General features: G+C 34.5%; 2 long non-coding RNA genes across 2 annotated transcripts in view; one reads left to right on the top strand and one right to left on the bottom strand.

Moving 5' to 3' along the window:
• The window catches only part of LOC116659602, a 101700-nt gene that overhangs the window by 29032 nt on the left and 44771 nt on the right, over positions 1–27897 (bottom strand). The window contains exon 2 of the long non-coding RNA XR_004314968.1: positions 14822–14899. This is a non-coding gene — a long non-coding RNA (uncharacterized LOC116659602). The remainder of the gene's footprint in view (positions 1–14821; positions 14900–27897) is intronic.
• On the top strand, positions 1709–27806 carry LOC116659601. The gene is made up of 3 exons (XR_004314967.1): positions 1709–1719; positions 3105–3119; positions 27651–27806. It is a non-coding gene; the product is annotated as an uncharacterized LOC116659601 (long non-coding RNA).

Here is a 27897-nt window from a genome sequence, read left to right on the forward strand (position 1 = left end):
AAAAACCCTCACAAATGGAATAGACTTTGTTTTCACATTTAAAAAAAGAAACCTAGAGAAAATATCAAATAAGAATTAATACAAGATAGAGAAATTTATAACCCTGGCTTCGAGAGGAGTTTTATAAGTTAACCCAGCATTAGGGAGAAGTCAGTCTAGGAAAGGCAATGTCCAAGAACCATTTGGTCAACTTTTCAGTTGTGCTAGAACAGACCCCACAAGGGATGGGTGAGTACCTGGGATTCTGGCCCCTAACTAACACCCAGTTACCTCTCCAACCATCTCATACCCTGACTGTCTCCTACAGCTCTTTTGTCTAATGACCTACAGACAGAAATCTTTTTGACAAATCTATATAGGAATAAACAAGTGGTAAGTAATAGTTCCTTGGAAAACACAGAATCTTAAGAACCATAAGACAAAGTCTGGGAACCTTCATGTCAGAGGAATTCAGTCCAGCCAGCCACTAAAGTGATTTGACTGAAATTCAAACCCAGGTCAGCCGAAGCCAATATTCTTGATCTTTCCCACTCTTCATTCCACCATCACTGATGGCCTCTCTGAGCACTGGCAAAAGCATTGGTTTTACCACATTTTGCGGTGACATACGGGCCCACTCAAACGGTTTCATCTCTCACATGACTAACCTGTAGGACCTAAAGTCCAAGCAACTTTCTGCAAAAAAGGGAATCAATCCAATAATTTGGTATCAACTGGATCATATACTAGGTCATTTTTCCTGAATTTGACTTTCTCTTTTCTGAAATCAATCAAAATATATCAATATTAATACACTGGTTAATTAATTGCTTGACAAAATATAAGCTAGTTAAGTATAACTGTTATTCTATCTTGCTACTGACAAAAAAACTACCATGTAAACCTCAAAATGTTCAGAAATAAAACAGTAGTAATAATAACAAAATAAAAATGAAAGTTCAGAAATAACTTGAGAAGATTATTTGAACTATTTTTGCTTCTAAAGCCTGTGCATCACCTCCAATGTGTTTTCCCCCCTTTTTTTTACAGAATGACAATGCCTGTACACACTACAGAAGGGAGGTCTGTTTTTGTATTTCATATCAGCTCCTTCAAAGCTAAACCCTGTGAAACTGCATCTTTTAATGGCAGTGCCTACTCTGAATAAACTTGCGAGGTCACTTAAAATAGGGGATTTTCACACAAAAAAAGATTTGCCTGGGGAAGTTTTGAATTTCTCATCCTTGTAAATAGATACATGTTTCTTGTAAATGCTTTAAACTTTAAATTGATGAAAGGAGTTAAGGCCACTGAAGGAGAGGCATAGGAGAGAATGAAAATATCCCACAGTTATACAGCTGGGAGGGAGCTCCAGGCATCTAGCCTTTTACTTATTGAAAGGACTGCAGCTAAGGAGTTACCTTAACCTTAAAAAAAAGATCTCCTGAGAAATAGCCATCAGAGCCCCATTTGGTAAAGGACTCCTGGAAGGTTATTCTAAGCTAAAACTGTTCCTGCTAAAACCCTCCTTCTGTTTGTCTTCTGTGGAAATGTGTGCGGGTCCTGCTTAAGTGACATCCCTTCAGAGACTTGAAATCTGTTACTTCAGTTCCCCAACCCTGAGGTCAATTTGCCTTAATGTAAGGTGACCCAGGTTCCTTTAGTTTTTCCTTTCTTCTCAGTCTTTCACTCACTCACCTGTACTCCTTGAACACATTAGGTCATCAGTAAATATTTACTGTATTAAATGGACCCAGCTCATGTCCTCTACATTGCTTGTTAAGCCACGTCTTATTTCAATTATAAGGTCCTAATGTGGAGTGAGACACACTCAAAAGAGGACTTAAATAACCCCGAGCAGAATTCTTCATTATTTTAAGTATATATATCCTTTCACTGCCATCTGGCTTTTCAACCAGGCTTGTTCTATGGTGTTTGCTTTCGAGCTGAATTAGGTTACTCTTCAGGGCTGCTAATACTTTAGGAAGATCATCCCCTCACTCAGTGACTGGAGACCCTCTCCAGGGACACCAGTGTATTTGCCCAGTAAGTAATTATCGGGAATGTGCTAAGTGATCGATTGTAGGCACATATCCTTGATCTAAGAATCTGGACACAGTTCATTCACACAATTTTTTCTTTTAATTATTTTGTATACGTATCCAAGTCCAGATCAATTATAATTTTTGAGTACATATTATGCATCAAGCACTTACTGGGAATAAAATATGAAAGAGGGAAGCCCCTGTTTTTAAAGGCAGTAAAAAAATCTGGAAGGACACATGCACACTGTTATCATAATTCAAATCTGTAAATATAAAGGCAGTGGTTTCACAGGGCATCACAAGAACACAGAGAAGTGTGCATAGTGGCATACTGGCCTGGAAATGGCAGATGAGCCATCTGTCTGGAGAATGCACACTCTCAGAAAGGGAGTCAGATCTTCTAAAGGAATCCTTTCCTTCAGGTGCAGCCTGCTGATTTTCTCCTCGTCATTTAAGGGACATTCCTGGCACATAAAACAACCAGAAAGAGGAAAAGTGGTATAAAGGGAAAGAAAACAAAAGATAGGAGAGGAGAGGGCAAGAAAGAAGAGCAAATGAAGGGAAAGTAAAAGGAAACAAAAACTAGGATCTTGGAGAGCTCCTGGGACACCTGGTCCACCACTTAATGTCTACATTGTAGCACTAGCACCTCCTTCTCTTCTTACTGCCTCATGGTAGTGTTTTCTTTACAATGTTTGAAGCAATTTTTATATGATTGGACATGGTCTTCCTTGAAGCACTTTCTAACTAAGCAGAGTGGTGCTGACTGAGGCTCCTTTTTGATTCTAACAGTGCTTTCAGTACTGCTCTTTGCGCTTGGAATTCACCTGCCCCCTCTACTAGAGTCCACTCTAGACTCACTGGGGACAGATTTCCCTTCATCCCTACAGAGCTGACATTGCACAATGAGAAGTCTTAATCGGTTGCCTCCTGAGATTGCATGTAGAGGGAATGACTTATTCTAATTTTAAGCTCAGACTGGAATTCTGTCAGCCTCACTGACAAATCCCTATTCTGGCCTGTATTTTATTTCACATCCTTTCCAATTTCTCATGTCCTGCCTGGGTCTCTTTTCCTTAGACTATGTAGAAAATAGTGCACATACATACACTCCCCTATCTCTATTACAGTCAAACCTGTTTATAGCTGCCCAGTTTTCCACCAAATCTCATAATCACAACAAAAGGCTTTTAATCCTGTGAAAGCATTTCTCAAAATGTATCCCGCAAAATAGTGATTATCTAAGATGCTTGAAGAAGGAGGTTTATGGCCAAAGAAGTCTAGGAAAAATCATGCGAATTATATCAACAACCATATGGTTTAAAAAAAAATAAGTTTAACGCCTCTCAAAATTAACATTCTAAAGATCAGAGTAACCTGGATACATTTTTAAAATAGAGATCCATGGGGCCCACCCTAAACTTTCTTAATCAAAATCTTTTATAGTAAGCCTGAGAAATCTTTATTTCATGTAACTTCCCCAGTATCCATGATGTCACTACCAGGAGCTGAGGGTCCCTGTTCTACAAAAGTCTTCAACAGCCTTTTATTGATCATCTGAGAGCACCCCTTTATTACTCTTAATCAACTAACAACAGTTCACAATTCTTTGTTATAGCATTCTTTACATTCTTAAGAAAAGTCTGTAACTACTTGATATATTTGTAAAGATGATGGAAATAAGGAAGTGAATGAAGACAGTTACTCCAGGAGGCCATTTCAGATTAACTCTTGAATATCCCTACTCTTCTTATATACCTTTCTCTCCCCAGTTTTTCCCCAACTTAATCTTGGTGTGTGTCCATGATTTTTTTTTTTTTTTTTTTTGGAGCTTTAACATTCTTTGTAAACTAATGGGAAACAATAAAGCATTATGGATTTTAATGTTAGTAAGTTTTGCATGTAACAATAAATTACTATTCCTTAACAGAATGACAAAAAAAAATGTTTTAAACTACTTAAGCTAATTTGCAAAAAAATGTGGGGGGGAAATCTTAATTATTTTAGAACTGTTTGGAGTTTTCATCTTTATTTTCATTTATAAAAAAATTAGTTTAGAGCTGATAAAAATGCAAGTAAGTCTAAAATTTGTAACAAGTAATCAAAATATGAGTTATAAATAATAGTCTAGTGTACAATTAACAGCACTAAAAAAAAAAAAAACTAGGAACCGGTTGGCTACAGAATGGCAAGATAATGAGAAAGAATGAGTACGTAATATATTTTTAACTGAAAAAACATTTTCACTGAATCTCAAGAGCACAATTTCTTAGACATTATCAGAAATACAGGGCAATAAATTTTTTTAACTTTTAAAAAATTACTTGCCTCTTTGTTTATAAATTTACCCTCAAGATTAATTAGAAACAACATTTGATAATATTGTGCTTTCTTTCTGGAATCTCACTTCCAATTTTTTAACTAAAGATAGTACATTTTTCACTTGTAAAAATCAAGGCCTACTCAATCAGCAGAAAATGAGAGAAAAGGAGATTTATAGCATAACTGAAGTCATCCTATATTGTTTTAACTGCTTAGAAAATAGAAAAATATTTTTATTACCACATGAGCCAAAAATAGTGTTTAGAATTAGTTATCTTGTCAGTGATGGTAAGTAAGATGCAACACCAATCAAGATGCTTAATGCTACTTTTGGCTCATGCCAAAATCCTATTCTGGCCTTTAATTTCATAGAGGACACTGATTAGTCACAACTTTTCCAAGCTAGCAATAAAGAGTAAGACTATTATAATCCTTTTAAAATGGCATTTACCTGGCAGCTCTCTTCTGCTGAACAGTAGAGAACTTTGAACAATCATGTTCATCAGCTTAGGAACCAAGGATTCTGAGTGAGAGGGGCTTTCAGGCTACACTTCTGCCTTAATACATAGTTTCTTCATGATTGAATCCCCCCCCAGATTCTAGAAAAAAAAATGATTGAGGACACAGTGGCTGCAACACATGATAGTGGCAATAAGAGGTCCAGGAAAGACAGCTGTGGGGCAGAAATGAACAGCACAGTGGGGAGTATAACAGTTGGACAAAAGATCACTGCAGTTGTTGCCAATGCAGAGCGTGTGTGTGTGTGTGTGTGTGTGTGTGTGTGTGTCTGTGTCTGAACCGGTGCAAATGTGTGTGTTCATCTTTTGCTAAACTGATAGAAGAGAGTATATAACTGTTTTATTGACATACCCTTGAGATTTAGAACTTTCGCATATATGTCTTGGCTCCTTGTATCTCTTCTTTAATCCAAATCACGTCATGTATATACTTTTTATCTTTTTCTGGCTTGATTGTTCATCTTTTTTAAAATGGACTTTCATTTGTTCTTCATGTAGTATTAACATTAAAAATCTCTGTCCATGGTATGTTGCAAATATTTCTTCCTTACTGTATATAAAGACTCAATGGAAGGTACATTTCTACTTAATTCACTCCAGCTCCCAAAATAGCTTCTGAGTTTATGGTATTTCTTTTTTTGTAGTAGAGAGAAGCCTGTCTTCTCACAGACAAGAAATCTATAACTACCTTAACTACTTACATTCTTCACATAAGTGAGCTCAATACATGAGCAACTGCTGAAGCCGAAGGGTTATGTTTCCCCCAAGTAAATCATGCTGGTAGCAATCTTCATGCAACAAGATACCTCCTGTTTTTGACATCTATCAGATCAGCTTCTCTATCAGTGTGTAAAGTGTCATTGGGATAGGTTGCTCCTAGTTCTCTGAAGGTAAACTGAACTAAAAATAAAGTCATCTGTCTCTGAAAGGAGCTATAATAATTCTCCACTGATCTTTCAAGTCATAAATTAAATCCTGCTCAACACAAGACATAAAAATAAGCAACGTTATACAAAGAAAATATTTAAATATTTTTCTTAGAATAAAAATGCAGCATCTGGAGTCATTTAAGAATTTTTCCTTTGGTCTGAGCCTTCAAAATAAACTATGGATTTGAATATTCTCTCTTTTTTTAAACAGCTTTAATGGAATATAATTTATATATAATAAACTACTTGCATTTAAAGTGTACAACTTGATTAACTTCTCATATATATGTATACTCCCTTGAAATCATCATTACAACCGTAATAAACATATTCATTAACCCCCAAAAGTTCTTCTTGCTTCTGTGTAATTTCTATTTCATGCTCAGGCAACCATTGACACTTTACTTAAGTGTCTATTCAAATATGTTGCCAGGTCATTTTTTTTTAAATGAAATTTTAAATGCTATGTCAAAGTTAGCTCTTATAATCTTCAGCAAATATGATCATGAATCAGGCAAGAGTCAAATATTGGAGATGAATAAAGAGATATAATTAAGTTGATACAATCTGGAACCAAAGGTTAGTTCAACTTCTACATGAAGAAAGTTCAAATTCTTGAACACTAATGGGCCATGGGGATGTAGCTGGGATAGAAAGTTTCATTTATTACCTCTGCTTTCCTTATATTTGCCTAAGTGAGCTCAAGATGGATCATGTTATTAGGACAGTTGTGCTATGTCACAGATGGTTGTATCTGCTGCATAAAATTCACAGGCTACTGTAGTTGGTGTAGAAGTCAAGATTTTCAGAATTCCAATAAAAAGCACAAAGAAAAATAAGCAAGTAAACAAAACCAAAATGGAGTAGACATGCCACCACGTAAAAACCAGATGTCTTGATTGATACAAAACTGTCTAGTAAGAATCAGGAGAGAAAATTCCAGGACAGGCAGTGGGATAATACTGAGCATGTGAGTGTGAACAAAGACCCAACAGCAATGCTCGCCCCCCAGCTACAACAACTGTAACAGACAGTGGCTATCCTTGTAAGACAAAGATTCTTGAAAGAACAGATTTGTCCTGAGAAGTATGTTGAAGTGATACTTGGAATGGAAGGAGAACAGGGTGTGTTGCAGAGTGGAGGCCAATAGACTTTATGGCCATGTTCACCGAAAGGGTGGTTTAGAAAAAAAAAACTAGCACATGAAAGCAACTAACACATCTGCCTCAGCCTGGAATCTAAGTAGAAAAGGTTCCCACCGAGAATTTCTAAATTTAAGATACCTCACCTGGTTTTGGACTTCACATTCAAATTACCTATTTGGGCTGGGTGTGAGCCAAGAAAAGAATACAGAAAGTACTCCTACAAGAGCATGTTCCCTGGAGCACCTGCCAAACTGTAGCTCTATATATTGCTGACAGTGGGTGTTAAAGACATCACCTATAACTGTGGATTTACTTACTTTTAAGATTTTTCAGTGTTTAGTTCATGTATTTTTCAAGTGCTGTTGTTTGAGGCATGAACATTCAGAATGGCTTTGTGTCTTGATAAACTGATACTTTCATTATTATGTAGTGTCTTTCTCTTTCCCTATAAAATTACTTTATTTGGAACTCTAATTTACCAATATTAAAATAAACACTCCTGCTTTTTATTTTTTAAGTAATGTTATCATGATATATCTTAGTCCTTTTTTTACTTTCAATGTATCCATGTCCTTTCTGAAGAATGCTTTTCCAGACAGCACATAGTTGAATAATTTTTAATAAACTCTGCCAATTTTTGTCTTTTATTCAGTGTATTTAGATAATCTAAATTTAAGGTAATTATTAATGTTAAGAGTTAATTTGTCACGCTTTGTATGCTTTCTAGATTTTTCCCCTCTTTTTTTATGTTCCTCTATTTCTCTTTTCTTGCCTTCCTGTGTGTTATATTAACTTTTAAAGAATTCCATCTTGTTTTATTATATATTTTTAACATATCACTTTGTATCATTTTTATTAGATGCTCTGGGTGTAACAATATGAGTACGTGACTTACCACAGCTTACTGGTGTAGGAGTTCTACAGATTTGAGCAAAGTATTGAAAACTTAGTTCCATGTAGGGCCTTTTATCCTCTCCATTTTTTAAAGTACAATTATCTCAAGTTTTTCATTGATATACATTGACAAGTGACAACAGATGTTATAGTTTTTAAAGCATGAAATACAATTTGTAAAATTCATAAGGAAAGGGTAGTCTATTGTATTTACCCTTATTTCTACTCATTCCTTTTTCCTTCTTTACTTTCTGGACTTCCAAGCCTTCTTCTGTTACCATTTCCTTTCTTTTTGGAGTGCTTCTTTTAACCATTCTTTAAGGATAGGTCTGCTAATGACAAATTCTCTTACTTTTCCTTGGACTACAAATATATTTATTCCCCCTTTCTTTCTAGAAGATAGTTTCATTGGATATAGAATTGATGTTTGACAGTTCTTCGAGCACTTGAAAAACTGTACCACTTCTACTGACCTTTGTGGTTTCAGGTGAGAAATACCCCAGGTAAAAGGGGATGTCAGTTGCCACCTGTAGAATCAGGCAAGAGACAGGAGGGAAGAATTGTTACAGGCAGAGTGAATTAACAGCAGGTGACAATGCATGAAAGCAGGAAGGAGCCCTGTACATTTAAAGAACAGAAATAAAGCCAGGGTGACGGATCATGTGATGAGGACAGTTGTGCTATGTCACAGATGGTTGTATCTGCTGCATAAAACTGATGCAGAAAAGGGGAGACACAAGAAAGGAGGCTAGGAATATAAACAGACAAACTCAATTTGAGCCTCATGGGATTCTGTCCTTTGTTAAGACAAAGCAATGAGAAAACGTTGAAGCATTTTTAAAGCAGATGAGTGAGAATATTAGCATCACTTTCCCACACACTCCACACCAATACTTGCTTTCTTCAAGATTTAGGTTAAATCATATTTCCTCCGAGAAGCCTTGCAGAACTCTCCGGTTAAATTAATCTACACCTGCTACATACATGCTGTTATACTGTACACGAGTCTTCCTTCTAGTACTTACTTTGTCAGACTTTGTAGCAGAACTTTTTATGAACGTGTCTGCTTCTCTATTCATCTTAAGAATCCTTGGAGGGTGGGCAATTACTGCTGAATATTTAATTTGCATTTATAAAGCTTCTTGGCATAGTATTCCAAATAGAATGGATACTACTGCTCCTTAATTTTTTTTTTTTGATAAGTAATCAAATACCTCTCTAGCTCCTTCATTTTCCCACTTCATTTTCTACTTTCAAACTTCTTGGAATACTTTGTTTCAATTGCGATCTTTTACAAACTTAAGCCCCTACTTAATTCCATGTACCTGGCTTCTTCTTTTGAGTATCCCATCAAATTAAGTAATGTAGTTACTATTTTAGGATACAGGTAACACTTATTTTGATCAAATATAAAATAACTTGACTATAAATTTATTTGATCATCTACCACACAAATTCAAACACTAATGAAGTTTTCTTTACTTAATTATTACTACAACTTTACTTTTCAGCCCCTTGATTTCTTTAATTTAAATTGTTTCCCACCTTGGGAATAGTCTTACACTTGAAATGAAAGCCATGATACATGCTAATTACACATATTTCTTGCAAATCTATTTCATATTTAAAATAATTAGATTGACTCTTTTCATGATTTAAGGACTACTAAATATTTTTGATAAACATATTTAAACTCACAGTTGAGTTTTTCTTTCAGTTGCTTTAATGCTGATATAATTTTATTATTAGGCATGTTCCTATGAAAATACATCCTTTTCCTCAGTCTTATTGTAAAAATAGAACTCATACATTCACACATTCAATGTCATGTTCCTCTCTCAAGTAGATTATTTTGTAAAAATTTTTAAAAATTAGAGTTTGACCTAAGGGTTTCATAGCAACACAATGTCCAAATGGTTATTTTATGATCATATAATATATTATTGCAATCTCGGACACATTCATGTTATAAAAAGCACCATGTCACTTTAAGCAATGGAACAGGAAAAAGAAAATAAAGAAAGGGAAGAAGAAAAAGTTACATGTTTTACTATGCTTAATAGCATCAAAATATGAGAAAGTTACATGTTTTGCTATGCTTAATAACATCAAAATATGAAGCATAAGACTTACAAAGATCTGCCTACAAATCTGCATGTTATTATTCTGGCCAAATGAGTCCATCAAGACAAACAGTAATTTAATCAAGCAGATGTTCATCAATGTCACTTTCCAAAATGGATAATAAATTTAAAAAGTGGTTGATATGCTGTCCTAGCTGTACAAGATGGTCTCATCACTTATACATTTGATTTTAAGCTCCTTACCCCTTCATCCTTTATACATTAACATCCCTAGATCATTTTTCATCTGCTAATTCAAACTTGCCTTTATCTAATGACTGATATTTCTAATAATTGCCTACAAACCATTAATGCAGTTTTAGTAGCATCAGCATAATTGTAATGCAATGTTGGTTTTGAAATTATATGGATATCTTATTGAACCTTCATTAATTTTACAATGACTGGAGTTTACATTGAAAAAAGATATTATTAGTGTTAAGAAACATAAAATTCATAAACACAAAATTGAGAAAATATGAAAAAAAGTGTATGTAAAATGAAAGCCAAAATTGATGTTCCTAGGACTAGAGTTTTATGGTATTTAGAATTGTAAATTAAAAAACAAAATTAAAGATATTTGATTAAATGTTGAAATTCTTGAAATTCTCTTAATTTTGAATGTTTGTCTAAAAGTGAGAATTAAAGATTTTGCGGTATTATTTAGCTCTCTGAAAAAAAGAAACACGTTTTGCAAAATGCTTCCCTCTTCTGTTTTACACATCAACATCTGTACAATTTTTAAAACTGTATTATGTTTAAAATTAGAGGAATGTCAGCAAATTGTTATTGTCCAGGTCAGAACTGCGTCTTGTTCATGGAACCTGTGAAACCAGGTGTCTCTCAAGTTAGCCCATTTCAGTTGAAATCCTTCCCTGGCTAGGGAACTGAGAAGTCAGTTTTCCTTTCTTACCTATACCCTGCGTCTAACTCCAGCTCCAACTGGAGCCTTCTAATTTTTTTTCTTTGTCTGATGATTAGCAGGTAACCAAGGTCTTTCTTACTGTTTTCAATATAGAGAGAAAATTCACTCATTTTCTTATGTACAACACAAATACTATCCCCTTTGAGAACTTTCACCAAATGCCCCATGAGAATAAGGAAGCACACCTACCTGTATTTTCTCTAACTCTCATGTAACTCAGATAGAGCTGTTTCCATGTCTATGTCTTTCTCTAAACAAACTCTGTCCAATAGAAATAAAATGTGAACTGCCAAATAATTTTAAATGCTGAAGTAGCTATATTAAAAATGTAAAATAATTTCAATAACACATTTCATTTACCCTAACATATTAAAATATTATCTTTATCACTTCAATATAAGTATATAAATTATTACTGAGATATTTTACATCATTTTTTCATATCAAGTGCCTTTAAAATCCAGTGTGCATTCATGAGTAAATGCTCAATATCACTAATCATCAGAGAAATGCAAATAAAAACTACAATGACGTATCACCTCACACTAGTCAGAATGGCCATTATTAAAAAGTCCATGAACAATAAATGCTGGAGAAGGTGTGGAGAAAAGGGAACCCTCCTACACCACTGGTGGGAATACAGTTAGGTGCAGCCATTATGGAAAATAGTATGGAGATTCCTCAAAAAACTAAAATTAGAGCTGGGTATGTATCTGGAGGGAACTTTAATGGGAAAAGATACATGCACCCCAATGTTCATAGCAGGACTATATACAATAGCCAAGACATGGAGCAACCCAAATGTCCATTGACAGATGACTGGATAAAGAAATTGTGGCATATTTATACAATGGAATACTACTCAGCCATAAAAAAGAATAAATTAATGCCATTTGCAGCAACATGGATGGACCTAGAGATCATCATTCTAAGTGAAGTAAGCCAGAAAGAGAAAGAAAAATACCATATGATATCACTTATATGTGGAATCTAAAAAAAAAAAAAGGACACTATGAACTCATCTTCAAACCAGAAATAGACTTGCAGACATAGTAAACAATCTTATTGTTACCAGGGTAAGGAGGTGGGAAGGGATAAATTTGGGAGTGAGATTTACAAATGTTAGCCACCATATATGAAAATAGATTTTTAAAAGTTTCTTCTGTATAGCACAGGAACTATGTTCAACATTTCATAATAACCATTAATGAAAAAATATGAAAACGAATGTATGTATGTACATGCATGACTGGGACGCTGTGCTGTACACCAGAAATTGACACATTGTAATTTACTGTACTCCAATAAAAAAATTTTTTTAAATCCATCCAGTGTGCACTTTACACTTACACCACATCTCATTTTGGATCAGCCACATTTCAGGGGCTCAATAGCCACATGTGGCCAGTAGCTACCATACTGGTCAGAGTAGCTCCATGTTGCAAACTGCTTGATTTCATGCATGAAGCCTTATTTATCCAATAATTTTTTCCTTCCTTTCTTCTCTTTACCTTGAAAAAGACATAATTTTGACCTATCTATTCTCATCTTGGGCTTTACACTTATACTTTATGCTTTTTATTTAATGGCCAAATGCCACTTTCCTCTTGAGCACTTGCTGAAATACATTTGCAGGGATCTCCACTGTCGGCAGCATTACTGTTGAATCAATTACTAAAATGTTCTCTGTGTAAAACATGATATTAATTGTTTCTATGCAAGATCTAACAATCAGTTCTTAGAAAATACTGTGAATGATATACTATTATCTCACTTCTAAGATGAGGGATCTGAGACTCAAAGAGCTTGGATAATGTTGACATGGTTACTAAGCAGTCAAGCAGGGATTCAGCCTCAACCCATGATTTTACCCCTGGACACTGGTATATCAAGAAGCAACATATAGAAATCACTGGATCCTCTGTTAGGACAACGCTCCCCCCTAGAGACTGACTATAAAAGAGTATTTAATGAAGTTGTTTAACAAGTGGTGACAGAGAAATGAAAAAAAATGTCAAAAGATGAAGGCATCCAAAGTAACACTAAAAACTATCTTTCCAGATGGGGTGAATCCTGAATTAGTTTTCAGTAAGTTTTTTTCTTCTTTCTTTTTAAAGCTTTCTTCATAATGTTAAGTGCTGAACTTAGATCCTCTACAGCAACTTTTAGTTTTTGCTAGTCCTGAATTATTTGATGCCAAAGTAACTCTGGGTCCTATAAATATATACAAACTATACTGGTGAAATAAACATGATTTTTGTGTGCAAACTGTGTAAATTAATAAATGTGTATCTGCACGATCTTCAATTGTATTTGAACTAGAAATGAGATCAAAAGCAAACGTTTGTCAATACGTAGCTTGCTTGTTGTAGCTGCTGTTATTAATTTTTGCTGGATTTTTTATACTAAAATAACTGACTTTAACTACACTGTAGGGAAAAATAGGGAAAAAATCTATATATCTAGTAAAAAAAAAATTTAATGACTGCCTAATAATGCTAGTTTCACAGAGCTTACCATCATAGCTAAGGTTAGATTATTTATTTTTGTTCAGGTTGCTTCCTGATGAGACTCAAATTTGGCAATGAAAACATATTTATGAATTTAGCTTCACAGGCACAGATCAAAGATCATGAGATCATGAGCTTTCACAGGGCTGGATGTGCAAACGTTCTGTAGTAGTTTAAACTTTCTGTTATTAAAAAAATCCCTTTGATGTATCACTAATTGGTTTTAACACATTGAAGAGGTGCTGAGTTCAGTAGGCAAAAAATTTCTAGCAGTAGGTGGGAAAAGGATAATTTTGAGAATCACCATATGCTTTGAGAAATTCAGGGATTACAACACACATCCAAAAAAAGTCAGAACTCATTTTTTTCCTATTATTATTTTTAAAACACAGACTCATTACAAATGCTTTAAAACTACTGAAGATATGCTTGCTAATTCTTAAAAACTTAACTTGTTACTTCACAGTTTTTATTTTTATTTTTGTAGACACAACTCCTCGCCTTGGCTACATGTAGTGTGCACTGCATTCTGACATCTAATGTGCAGTAAAAGATGTAGTAACAAAGATCATTTTTCTGTGATAATCTGTGCACATCTGAGTCAATATGTGTATTAGAATCTACCATGCTCATTTAATAAGGAATCAAGTCAGAAAATTATTCTAGGGGATAGAAATCCTTGAACTATCTCAGTATATGCCTTTCTAAAATCACGTTTTTCTAAAGTGATCAATAAAATAACCTCTGCCAATTCATGGGGAAAATATAGAATTTTATTTTATTACTAGAAACTAGGTATTTCTTACTCTATCTAACTGTTTTTGCCTAGAACAAGTCATTCTGTTCCTGACATTCTGAGAACTAACTTGTAGTCAATAGAACATATACTTAATGTTTCCCCGATAACAGTGACATTTTTATATTCAGACAAACACATCAACTCCCTGCCATACTTGGAGACTAATGGATCATTCACTTGTAACATCAGGAGTTCAGGAACTGACATACCACCTCATCCTCATTCACACTATGTTTTCAACAACTGTATTAACTGATCCAACCTTGGTGCCCTGCGATCAAAAATTTCTATCTTAAGCACAAAATTCCCATCCCCTTCCCTTCCTTCATAAGTTAGAGAATCCAGGTCCTTCATTCAAGTTTAACGAGAAGGTTTTTCTTTTATATCAAAGTCTCTGTGTAAGCATATTTATTACCAGTCTATTTAGTCATCAGATTATATCAAAGTTATATTATTCACTTCTTAGCCATCAAATCTAAACTCAAAACACCACCATGATCTCTTGTATCCATACCCATTCAGATAGTTGTAATTTATTCTGTGTACTGTTTCACTTCTTCCTTTCACTAGCATTGTTAGCATTTAAGTAAGACTTGTCACTTTGTATCTATGTTATTTTAATCATCTCTTACCGAAATTACACGTCTTGTCTCCCTCTCAGGTAGTTCTGAGAAGTCATCTTATACTGTGTTGAGAGAAATTGCTAGAATCTGCAGAAAAAGGAGAAGAAAAATAAAAGAATAGAATGAGAGACAAGAAGGGAAGAAAAATAGATGAAAACACTTTGAACAATATCAATAAAAAATATGAGGACAGAAATTATTTTACCTAGAATAGCAGTCATATCATTTTTAAACAATTTCCAAACCATCCCTCATAGGATGTAAGAATAGATACAAAATGTTTAAAATACGTTTTCACTGTTCCAAGTGCACTATTTGAGAGACTCTAGACATAGCTCTAACTTTTTCATTTAATTAATATTTTCATCACTGACAATTGTTGTAGGAACTTAAAGATGGATCAGAAGAGCTGATTTTTCTTATTTTTAAATGAAATTTCTCATTAGCTCTTTGTATACAGACTTTTATTCATAGAAGATTCTCTTTAAATTTTAAGATAGGACCCAGTCCTCTTTCCTAAACGTTAATTCCATAACTGCAAATGCAAAAGAAGATCATGTATTCTATTCATTCTGTTGATCATTGTCTATTCTTACACAGTGGGGTAAGATTTTTTTTCTATTTTAAAGATATATTTATTGATATAGTTACCAATTTAAGTTGTACAGTTCAATATTTTTAGTATATTTACAGGATTATGTAAACATTACCACCATCTAATACAAGAATCTTTTCACAACACCAGAAAGAAACCCCATCTACATTAGCAGTCACTCCCTATTCCCGTCCACTTACCACCTCCCAACTTTAGGCAACAACTTATGTACTTTCTGTAAAGCTTTGTGATATGTGTGCTATTTCCCTTATTTTCAGAATAGTGGGGAAAAGACACACACATAACTGTGGGGATCTCTTCCCTAGATTTTCTGACTGTAACAGAAAACCCAAAGAAACATGAACTGAAAGATTTATTTGCTCACATAGAAGGAGTCAAAAGGTAAGAAATCCAAAAGTCTGGACAGACTGGGAGTTCGAAATTTGTAGATACTGACAGGTATATATAGAATAGATAAACAAGATTATACCGTATAGCACAGGGAAATATATACAATATCTTGTGGTAGCTCACAGTGGAAAAGAATGCAACTATGAATAGATGTAGGGTCATGTATAACTGAAAAATTGTGCTCTACACTGAAATTTGACACAATATTGTAAACTGACTATAACTCAATAAAATAAAATTTAAAAAAAAAGAAATCCAAAAGTCTTACTATTTCAGAATATCTCAATGATTCTTTGATATAATTTTTCATAAACTATTTTTTACCATAAACCTCATAATAATGGTGTATTATGCTTTGAGATTCTAGCTAAAGACCTTTTTAGTAGGTTGATCATATGTCCCAATTTGTCTAAAATACTACTAGTTTATGCCTGTTGTCCCATCTGTCTTAATATTTGTTGCATTTTATTTCTGAAATAGATTTTATATTTAAGAAGTTTTAAATGTACAGTAAAATTGAGAAGATAGCATAGAGTTTTCAAATAACTTGGCACCTAGTTTCCCCTATTATTAACAGTTTCTTTATTAAATTAGGAAGTCATACTTATTGTAAGTCATAATTATTATAAGATATTTAAAGTATCATGAATATGGAGACAAGTGCTACATTTTATTCAAGTGATATTTAATGTAATATTTCACTAAATCTAATAGTAAGTATTAAGAAATCTCTTAGAATTTCTATACTAAAATAAAATGACAGAAAGCCACACATTATTCATGAAGTTGTCATTCTTCTTGTCACAAAATAATTTTTGATGAATATAGAGGAAATAATACTGTAACAAATTAAAATGTCACCAAATATTATTTAAACTGTAGTAACAAAATTTTAGAAAATGTGAAAAAAATAAATCTTGCAACAGATTACCTGATGTGGATGACTTGCTTGAGATTAATGAAAGTACAAACGATTTTCACATTTCTCAGTTTATGAATTAGCTAGATTTGTGTAATGAAATTAGAGAATAAGAAGCGATATAGACAGCAGTGACTTCTTAAATTAAAATTAATGGGGTTATGGAAAAGAATGTAAGTACAATGTGGATGGAACGCCTGCTCCGACTGAAATATGAAAGTATTACCAAGAAAGAACATCACATATGAAAACCATTCACTGAATCGATTATGAGCAAGTTACAGCAGGAAATGAGTGCTTCTTTCTTAGGGCCTGTGCACTGACTTGTGCTATATTTTTCAAATCTATCAGTCAATAAAACCAAGTTTTGAAATAAAGAGAAACTATAACTTAAAATTGATTTGCCAAATACTGTTTATGTCACTTTTTATTTTTTCTGTGTTATTTATGTTTTATTTTTAATTTTTTTGTTTTTTTTAAAGGAGGGAAGTAATTAGGTCTATTTATTATTCTTTTAGAGGAAAGACTGGGGATTGAACCCAGGACTTCATGCATGCTAAGCATGAACTGTACCTACCACTTGAGCTATACCCTCCCCCTGTTTTAAAATATATATATTTCTCAGTCAAGTGGGTATGTAATTTACAAATGAATTTGTATTTAAACTACAAATACACATTAGAAATTTGAATATATATTTATTTCAAAGCACGTATTTTGAAATTTGTGCTCACCTTTTCTGATAGATGCCATCACAAAAGTTTACTGACCACTGGTTAACACAAGGCATGCACGTTTTATTCAGTCTGCCTTTAATTACCTAACTAAAAAGTGTTCACTCTGAGCTTGCAAACTTGAAATCCATTTATGATTTTTAAAGTTATGAAACAACCTACACATTTTCTCAACCTTTTTACTTACTACTGTGATATGAAACAGATATTATTCCCTCTTTTTATGAATGAGAAAGTTGAAGGGTTAAATGATTTTTTGGTCAAGTTTTTAAAAATTGACAGAGGCAAGACACTAATTCGTGTTTTTAATCAAAGCTCACTACAATAAAAGAGATCATTTTAAAAGGTTAATTAGCTAGGTTTGTTTCTTGGGTTTCATTTTATTGTATTTCTTATTGCTAATTGAATTTAAAAATCCAAAAGCAGATATCATAGGAATAGAAGATATGTTCCTGACTTTCCAGAAAACACTTGTCTCTTTAACCCGAGAAGTCTTCCTGGATTGAAAGAGAGGAAAAGCCACGAATGGGGGTTAGTGGATACTGTTTTGGTCTTATATATGGCAAATGGAGAAGTATAGATGAAGGCAGATAATCCCAAAGAGCTAAAGAATGTAGTTTTAAAGAGTTAGAGGACAAACAAGTGGGTCAGAGCTAAACGGGCAATGGGACAGGGTGAAGAAAACGTGAGCGAAGGGTCCTGAGATCTGAGTGATCATCCAGATGGTTACTTTGCCGGGGAGCAGTCACTGAAACAACTTGCTCCTTCGGCACTCTAATTTGGAATGAGCTCATGGCCATACGCATTTGGTGGAATCAGTAGATACCACCTTTTAGAGAAACTGTATTGACTTGTGACCCAGGAATATAGAAGAGGGGCCATTATACACTTCTTTGGTAAGACAAGAAGCACTCACTGCCAGTTTGCCTGGCTTGCACATTCTGCAAGGTCATTTTCTACCTCATCCGTGGATTCCGTAATGAGTAGAATAAATATGACTTCTTGCTTTTCTGCTGAGGGATGAATAAAGGGACCTGGTTAGCAGCCTACTTGAGGAAATAAGCTCTGATATTTACATTCTGTCTAGTGATTCACAGGATCATTAAGTTGCAAGGACAGAAGAAAAGCTGGCACTGAAAGCATACATCCTGGTTACTTAACATGAAAATACTTAAAAATGTCCCAGGAATCTAGTAAATATTTCCCATCTCTGAGATCATATATATTCTAGTCTCATTTCAAGACACAGGGGACCTTCATATGGTTAACTAGTGGTGTCCTTCCCAATTTTTTGAAGTTAATTCAATTTATTTTTGCTATTCTAAGTTTTCATCATCCCTAGTTTCCAATAGGGATGAAAAATTATTTTTCCAATAGGAATGCTTCTCAAATTGTGTTGTCAAAAGAGAGTATCATAAATGTATCCACACTAAAGTGAACCGCAAATGATTAGTAAGGTGAATCATGCAGTGTAATAATTCCTACAGGCATGTCTGTATTAACATGACTGAACCCTAGAACACAGGGGATATCTAATTAATAATATTATTAATAATAATATGAATCAATGTAAAAATGTAGACATTAAATCAATCATCAAAATTTGGAGGTATTCTTGAGGCACTGATGTTTTCCGTGGTCTCTGAAACCCCATCTAGTTAGGACTATTATTTTTTTTTTACAGCATTCATGAAGGGCAGAGTACTGAGCTAAGGGCTGGCTATGTATTAATTATCCCATTTATTCCAGTGCACTCCCAAGCTCAAGGCCACACACCACCGTACCTAGACAGCTAGAAATAAAATCCAGGTCTAATGCTGTAAAACCCTTTGTGATCTGTTCCATGCAATTTCTGTTTTGCTTGTGCTCTTATTCACTTTTTATATTTTTCTCTCTTCCTAGCATATGGTAAGTGACTAAAAAACTACTGATTATTGACTTGGTTCTCTTTTTAATCCCTTTCATCCTACCAAGATTTCATCTGCATATTCTAAAGGTGACCATTTATTCCTTTGTTTATTGTTTTAAAATATTTATTGGATAGAAGTGCAGGCCTTGTCCTAGGTGCTGGGGAAGAAATCCATCTAACATTTATTTAGTACTTAAGTGCCAGGCAGGCGAATACCTCAGAACCATGACCCATGATGTATGAATAACTACAATTCATAGTTTACAACAGAAAAATCTGAAACATAACATGTTTACATGGGTAATGGAGCTGGAGTATAAACTTAGGTTGTCTGAGTCCAGGTCCCATGGTTTAACTTCCAGAATATACACTTCTCAGTCACAGAGCGATGGGAATGATCCAAAAGGTCTTTCCTTGGCAGTGCTGGCTTTCCAGTGTGGGTAGGCAGATGTCAACAAGTTAACATATTATTAATTTCAAATGGTGTTAGCTGTTATTTAAAATCTATCATTATAAAGTTCAGTTGCTTTAAAAAAAAAAAAAGGAAACCAAATGAACAATTTCGATCTTGGTTTCCTGTTTTACTCAACGTTCATATAGAGCCTTCTGACATTGAGAAGGTGGCTCAGGAAACCATATCATAGGAAAGTAGCAATATGTTAGTGAAAGTGTTTCCAAAGTTTCATCAATTTCATATTTCAATATACTAATGGCTGTAGCAATATTGGTGTGTTCCAATGCCATTCTTGACTAGAGGGAGGCCCCAACTGGTTGTATTTCGCCCAACCTTAGCCAGGCTGGGGTCTTCCCCTAAATCCCAAGGTTCCCAAGGCTCCATCCTCTGCAGGGGCCCTGAACACAGTCCTAGGGTTGGTCCAACATTTATCTGTCTAGACGAATCTGTGCCAGGAGTGGAGAGGTGTGTAGGATGACTGTCAGTGGCGGGAAATGAGAGGCAGCCAAGGAAGCGCCTTGATTCAGACAATGCGCAGAGTCCACGGCCTTGAAGACAGGACGGCCTGAACTCCCAGAGCTGACTCAGTTCCCACGCTCCCCTGGTAGCTGAGACTCAACCACTTTGCTGACTCCTGTGAAGTTCAGCAGTATCTCCTTGCTGAATCTTCCACTCGGTTCTCCATGATTCCTATAGTCACCAGGACTCCACCACCCCCCAGAGTACACCCTGATTTTTGTTATTTCATTTTTTCCCTCATGGGAAAAGATTGTTCTAAAAGTATATATATCTTCCTGCTATTTTGAAATCTGAGTCAAAGATTTGGCTCCTTTGCTTCTTCCATTTTTACGGTGTTCTTCCCAAAGCATGGGTGACTCATCTACGGTCTGAAATGGGTGGTGATCAGGGGCAGTCCCTCAGGTTCAGACAACAAATTCAATGCCTGTTTGTAGATGAACAGTTTACGCCAAACATCTCTGACCTGATGCTTCTCCATGTAAACGTCTACCAGGATACTAGAAAACTGAATAAATTTATATGAACAGACTAATCTATTACTATGTGTTCATTTTTTTTAATCCAAGGGGATAAGATCACTTTCTCTCAAACCCAAAATGCCTTTTAAATGAAATCCTCCCAAAGCCATTTTAACTCTGAAAATCTTTTCTACAATGGTAGGAGAACAAATTGAGTGTACAGAGACTGGGATCAATTCCAAGTTATAAGATTAAGAGCAAAACAAAACACATCTGCATGGAGGACGACATACAGGAAAAGGTCTTTTTGTAGGTACACACTTTGGCATAATGAGAAGCAAGTTTAGATCTTTTTTTTTTTTTTGTAACAACAGTAAAAGAGGATCTTGAAAATAGTGTATAAAAGTTGTTCAAATATCTTTCTATATGTTACTATTTAAAGATGCATCGAGTGCTGCCAATATTCATTTCATTTGGGCCCTAATTCATCACACTCAGAATCAGTCCAAAGTCGTTAATGTCAGAGTAGTTAGGACATGGCTCCTAATTGTGCTGACCTCCTGGCTTTCTCTGACCTCACCTCTTCCTCAGACTAGAAAATTTGAGACTAATTTACCTATGGAGAGCCTATTTGTTCAAAAATATTTAATTTTATAATGTTCTATCTTTGTATATATTTAAAGCATTCAGTTATATTTATTTAAAATATAAATTCTACTAATGTCTACTCATACAAAATTTCAAAGACTGAATACTATGAAAACATTAAGTGTATTTGACTTATACTGTGTTCCTAAGAGTAACAAAATTGCATTCTTTTAAAAGTGCTTTTTATTTCAGAATGTATTCATTCTAATTAACGGAGTATGGAGGCTTTGAAATAAATGCATCACAGAACACCAGAATTACACGCAAACTCAAATTGCTCACCACACACCACATACCTACACGTATCTGCTGACATCTACTTGGCTGCACAGCTCAAAGCTTCTCTAAGGGCAGGTCACAGGGCATTTATATCCAGATTTTCCAGACAATGTTGGAAGTCTAACTTCTTTTCTTTTCTATTCCTAGGAAAACAGGATGATAGATTTCTGTCTCAGAATAAATCTCATAACTAAGATACCACTGCTTCTGTATGTCAAGTAACAAATTAGGAAAGTACACATGACATCTAGAGACACTCAGTGAAACATAAGGTTAAAGCCTCTGGCAGGACTCCTTATTTTAGAGCAAAAGGAATCATTAAGAGCATGATTATTCACAGTAGCTATTCTCTGTGATGCATTTGAAGTTGTGCGTGGTGGCAAATGATATCACTGAACTACAAGTCCCTATTATGTTTTCCCTCTTAACAGCCCAACCAGAGCCTTCAGATGTCCACATTTTCCCAACCATCTTGTGAGATCTCCTTTATCCCACTACAAAGAACAGATTCAGCAGGAAAAAAAAGTTTTCTGCAGACTCTAATTGGGAAAACTGCAGATTTTAAGAGCAGAAATAAGGGTGTCTCTCTGCAACTGAAGCCAGTTTCTTTAGCGGCTTCCAAGACAAGGCTTCTTCACCAGCCACCCCCAAAGCAGGCTCTGCCAGCTTGAAATTTTCAGTACTTTGATACAGCAATGAAAGTTTATTCTGATACTATTATCTTTGTTGAAATGAAGACTTGTTTACTTGTTGAGTTGCATTTAAAGAATTTTTTTAATGTGTGTTTTGATTACGACACAAGAGCCAAGACTGGTCGTTCTCAGAAACCCTGCAAACTCCTTCCTGCCGGCACTCCCTTGAGTCTTCCCCCCGATCGCCTCCCACCTGGTCTCCTGATGGAAGACTTTCTGGATCTGGTCCAATGGAGCAATACTCTCAAACAAGTTGGGTCATATTATAAAAAACTTAGAACGCTATGCTAAAGATTTTTAAACTGACTATATGGGTATGAGAGAGCCATTAATGATTTTCACACACACAAGTAACATGATCAGATTTAGGATATAGAATGTTCATGATGCGAGCATTAAGTAAAATTGGTTTTCTGAAAGATTATTCCATGGCCTTCAAATTGATCCTATTGGCAATGAATCAATGTAGCAATTGATATTTCTGTCCATGCATTCCAAAGCCTCAAAATTCTTTTTTCCCCTCAATTAAGCACTTAATCAAATTATATGATCTCAGTTTTTCTAAGTAGAAATGTCAAAAATAGCATTTTAAAGTCTAAAAAACATGACTCATAAAAATATAAAATGAATACACATCACAGATTTGATTCAACCAGGCATTTATAAGAAATTGAATAAAGGAAATTTAGGATTAAGTGGCTATGTTAGATACAAAACTGATTAATGTCTACAGGGAAATAAACTGCATCCTTTGATTTAGCTACATATTTGTCTAGTCATTGTTAGGACTAACAACAGAGAATCCTGAGAAAGTTATATGGCGGTAAGTATAGCATTAAATAAAAGGAACAGCGTGACAGAGTAACTGAAATGATGCAACTAAAATGAGTAATTAAATGAGTAACTAAAATATTGCAGTGCAATATTTAGTGATTTTTAAGCAAGATGTCACATACAACAAATTTTTACCCCACAAAGCTTTTTTCTTAAACTCTAACATTCTATACTAACATCTTAATATCAAGGGTACTGAGTTTACTTCTAGAAAGGACAAGAAAACAAGCAAAGGAAAAACGGATAGTATCTGTCACACTTGTAAAAATTGTAAAACATCACCACTTGATTTTAGAGAAAGGGAGGTACGTTTTTTACCCATGTCATGCTATGTTTTCTCAATGAATAAACCAAGTTTGAGAATGAACAGTCGAGCTCAATAGATCTCAGAGATAAAGATGGTGGCATGAGTTTACAAATAAAGCAGGAATCAGTTCCCCCTTTAAGAACATGAAGAGTTTGTGGCAAGTGCCAGCAGCAATAAAAAGCCAACCCCAAGCTGAGAGCCAACCAGTGAAGAAACCATCAATCAAGCACACGAAAGGCTTTAAGAAATAAGAATAATACCATTAATCTTGAAAGCTGAGTCAGTATATGAAACTGAAGAAATACTTATGTGAAAATATGAATTGCATGGAAAAGAAGAAAAATCTAACAGAGAAATAAATGCATATTAAACAAAATCATTTTATCTGTAAATTCTATTCTTTTATACAAATCATCTTTTTGATGTACTATGAACATATTTTTCTCCTCCCCCAACTCAACCAGACATATTTCTGTTGCCTTAATATTCAAAATTTTTAAATGAAAAGCAGGCAGCTTAGTCTAATGGAAAACACCTATGATTCAAAACCTCTTGCCTCCATATCAGAACTTTTCTTTAAAAAACTCCAAATCTCAGTATTTGATAATGTATTTGATCTCTTTTAAAATGACTCAATGGAGAAAGGGGAACCCTCCTACACTGCTGGTGGTAATGCAGTTTGGTGCAGCCACTATGGAAAACAGTGCGGAGATTCCTCAAAAGACTAGGAATAGACTTACCATGTGACCCAGGAATCCCACTCCTGGGCTTGTATCCAGAAGGAAATCTACTTCAGGATGACACCTGCACCCCAATGTTCATAGCAGCACTATTTACAATAGCCAAAACATGGAAATAGCCTAAATGTCCATCAACAGGTGACTGGATAAAGAAGAAGTGGTATATTTATACAATGGAATACTACTCAGCCATAAAAACCGACAACATAATGCCATTTGCAGCAACATGGATGCTCCTGGAGAATGTCATTCTAAGTGAAGTAAGCCAGAAAGAGAAAGAAAAATACCATATATGAGATTGCTCATATGTGGAATCTAAAAAACAAAAACAAAAACAAACAAACAAACAAAAACAATGCGTAAATACAGGACAGAAATAGACTCACAGACAGAGAATACAGACTTGTGGTTACCAGGGGGGTGGAGGGTGGGAAGGGAGAGACTGGGATTTCAAAATTGTAGAACAGATAAACAAGATTACACTGTATAGCACAGGTAAATATACACAAAATGTTATGATAACTCACAGAGAAAAAAATGTGACAATGAGTGTATATATGTCCATGAATGACTGAAAAATTGTGCTGAACACTGGAATTGGACACAACATTGTAAAATGATTATAAATCAATAAAAAATGTTAAAAAATAAATAAATAAATAAAATGACTCAAAAGTAGTAAAACCAGATCTTCATATCTAGTCCTTATTTCATTATGCAAATAAGAAAGCTAGAACTCATCTTTGATAGTTAATTTCCTCTAATTCACCTCCCTGTCCTCCAACAACAACATCCTATTGCTATTATGACTTATACATCTTTTAAATATTTTCATTCCACCCTCTGCACCATCACTTGGTTAGTCCAAGCTGATGTCAAGAGTTAATTCAATAGCCTCCTAACTGATCTACTGATATTTACTCAGGTTCCTCCCCTATTTCTACTCAGTACTGTTACCAGACTTCTCTTTTCAAAACATAAACATGTCACCACCTCCTTCTTTATTGTTAAGATCATTTCTTGGTAGATCTGTGGTTGCCTGGGGACATGGGAGTGGGGGTAGAAGAGATGGATTCAAATGAGCAAGAGGAAACCTATGAGGTGATGGATATGTTCATTGTCTTGATCTTGGTGGCGCTTTCCTATGTCAAAATTCGTCAAACTGTACACTATAAATATGTATAGTTTAGGGAAATTATATTCTAATAAGTCTTAAGAAAAAGACGCCACCAAAACTTTGCCCATTTCATTAGCTCTCAGGTCCCTGATTATTTTTGACAAAGCAAAAGGCTTTCAAGATTCCCGCATTGACTTTTCATGGCTTGACAGCTGATTTCCTGTTATTGCTGAATAATATTCCATTGAATGGATGTACCACAGTTCATTTATCCATTCATCTATTCAAGAACATCTTGGTTGTTTCCAAGTTGTGGCAGCTATGAATAAAGCTGCTACAAATATTCACGCACAGGTTTTTTTGTGTGGACATAAGTTTTCAAATCAGTTGGGTAAATACTAAGAAGCACAAATTGCTGGATCATACAGTAAGAACATGTCTACATTTTTTTTTTAATAAACCAATCACCAAACTTTCTTCCAAAGAGGCTGTACCATTTTGCTTTCCTACCAGCGATGAATGAAAGTTCCTGTTGTTCTACACCCTCACCAGCAGTCAGTGCTGTCCATGTTTTGGATTTTGGCCATTCTAATAGGTGTGTAATGATATCTAATCATTGTTTTAATTTGCAATTTCCTAATCACAAATGATGTTGCACATCTTTTTATATGTATATTTGCTATGTATGTATCTTCTTTGGTAAGGTGTCTGTTAGGTCTTTTGCCCAGTTTTTAATCTAATTTTACATTTTTTTAATTGCTAAACTTAAGAATTCTTCATATTTAGTAAACCAATTCTTTACTAGATATATCCTTTGCAAATATAGTCTCTCAGTCTACAGCTTGTCTTTTGCAGAGCAGAAGTTTTAGATTTTAATGAAATCCAGCTTATCATTTTTTTCTTTCATGGATCATGCTTTTTGTGTTATATGAAAAAATCATTGCCCATGTACAGTCACCTACATTTTCTCCTATGTTACGGTAATTTAATATTCTTGTGGTTTATATTTAGGTCTACAATGCATTCTGAGATAATTTTAATAAAAGGTATAATATCTGTTTCTAGATTTTTTTTCTTGCATTGCAAGTCTCATTACTTTTCAAGAGTAATAAGAGTCATCTTAAAGCAATACATCCAAAATAATTAATGAATCTGCAATAATTTATGAATCTGATGCTGGTCTCCTTTACAAATTATTCCTTATCAACTTGTTGACAGGGCCTCAATTTTGTTAATCTTCCACCATAACAAAAAAGCCAGTAAAGAACATATAAGTTCTAAAATTATAATTGATTAATTCACAAAATAAGGCAGATTAAAATAGGGACAAGGATCAGATAATTTAAAACAAATAGTAAATCGGTAGAAGTATAGCAAATCATATCTGTAATTACATTAAATGGAAGTGGAATAACCACTCCAAATAAAAGGCAGACACTCTCACATTAGATAAAAGAAAAGAAAAAAAAAAGCAAGATCCTATGTCAACAGACTGAAAGTAACTGGAAAATACACCATGCAAGTAGTAAGTATAATAAAGTTGCTTTATAGTAAAAAACAAAACAAAAACTGTTAACTCAGACTATAAGATAAAGGATTTTCCAGAGATAGTACGGATCACTTCATAATGATAAAGTATAAATTCATGAAAAACATGTAAAAATTCTACATGCATGAGGATGAGGATGCAACAATGAGGATGCAAAATATATGAGACAGAACTTGACAGAACTGAAAGAGGCAATAAACAAATCCACAATCACTACTGATGGTTTTAATATCCCTTTCTCGGCAGTTGACAGAACAACTGGACTGAAAAATCAGCAAGAAAATAGAAGATCTTAACATCACTAGCAAATAACTTGAACCAACTGTTCTTTATAGAATACACCAAGCAACTGCAGAATAGTCCTTCTTTTCAACTATGAAACAGTATGTGGGCCATAAAACACCTCTAACACATTTCAGAGGGCTGCATTTATTCGTATTACGTTCTCTGAACATAACAGAATTAAGTTAGGAATGAATAATGATGGGCTATCTAGAGAATCCTCAAATACTTGGCATTTATCAACACACTTTTAAATAACCCACAGCCAAAGAAGAAATCACAAGAAAAAACAGAAAATATTTCAGACTGAAAGATAACAAAAGTGTAATGTATCTAAATGTCTAGTTACTGCCACTACATAACAACAACTCAAAACTAAGTAGCATATTAGATAAACAACCATTTTCTACTGTGTAGCAAAGGGAACTACGTTCAATATCTTATAGTAACCTACAATGAAAAAGAACATGGAAAGGAATATATGTATGTAAATGTGTGATGAAAACCTTATGCTGTACACCAGAAATTGGTACAACACTGTAAACTGGCTATACTTCAATAATAATTTTTAAAAATGAAATAGCATAAAACAGCAATTTTATTATGCTCATGAATTCTGTGGTTTGGGAATTCAGACG

Source organism: Camelus ferus, chromosome 24 (assembly GCF_009834535.1).
Source record: "Camelus ferus isolate YT-003-E chromosome 24, BCGSAC_Cfer_1.0, whole genome shotgun sequence".
In the NCBI taxonomy this organism is placed as follows: Eukaryota; Metazoa; Chordata; class Mammalia; order Artiodactyla; family Camelidae; genus Camelus; species Camelus ferus.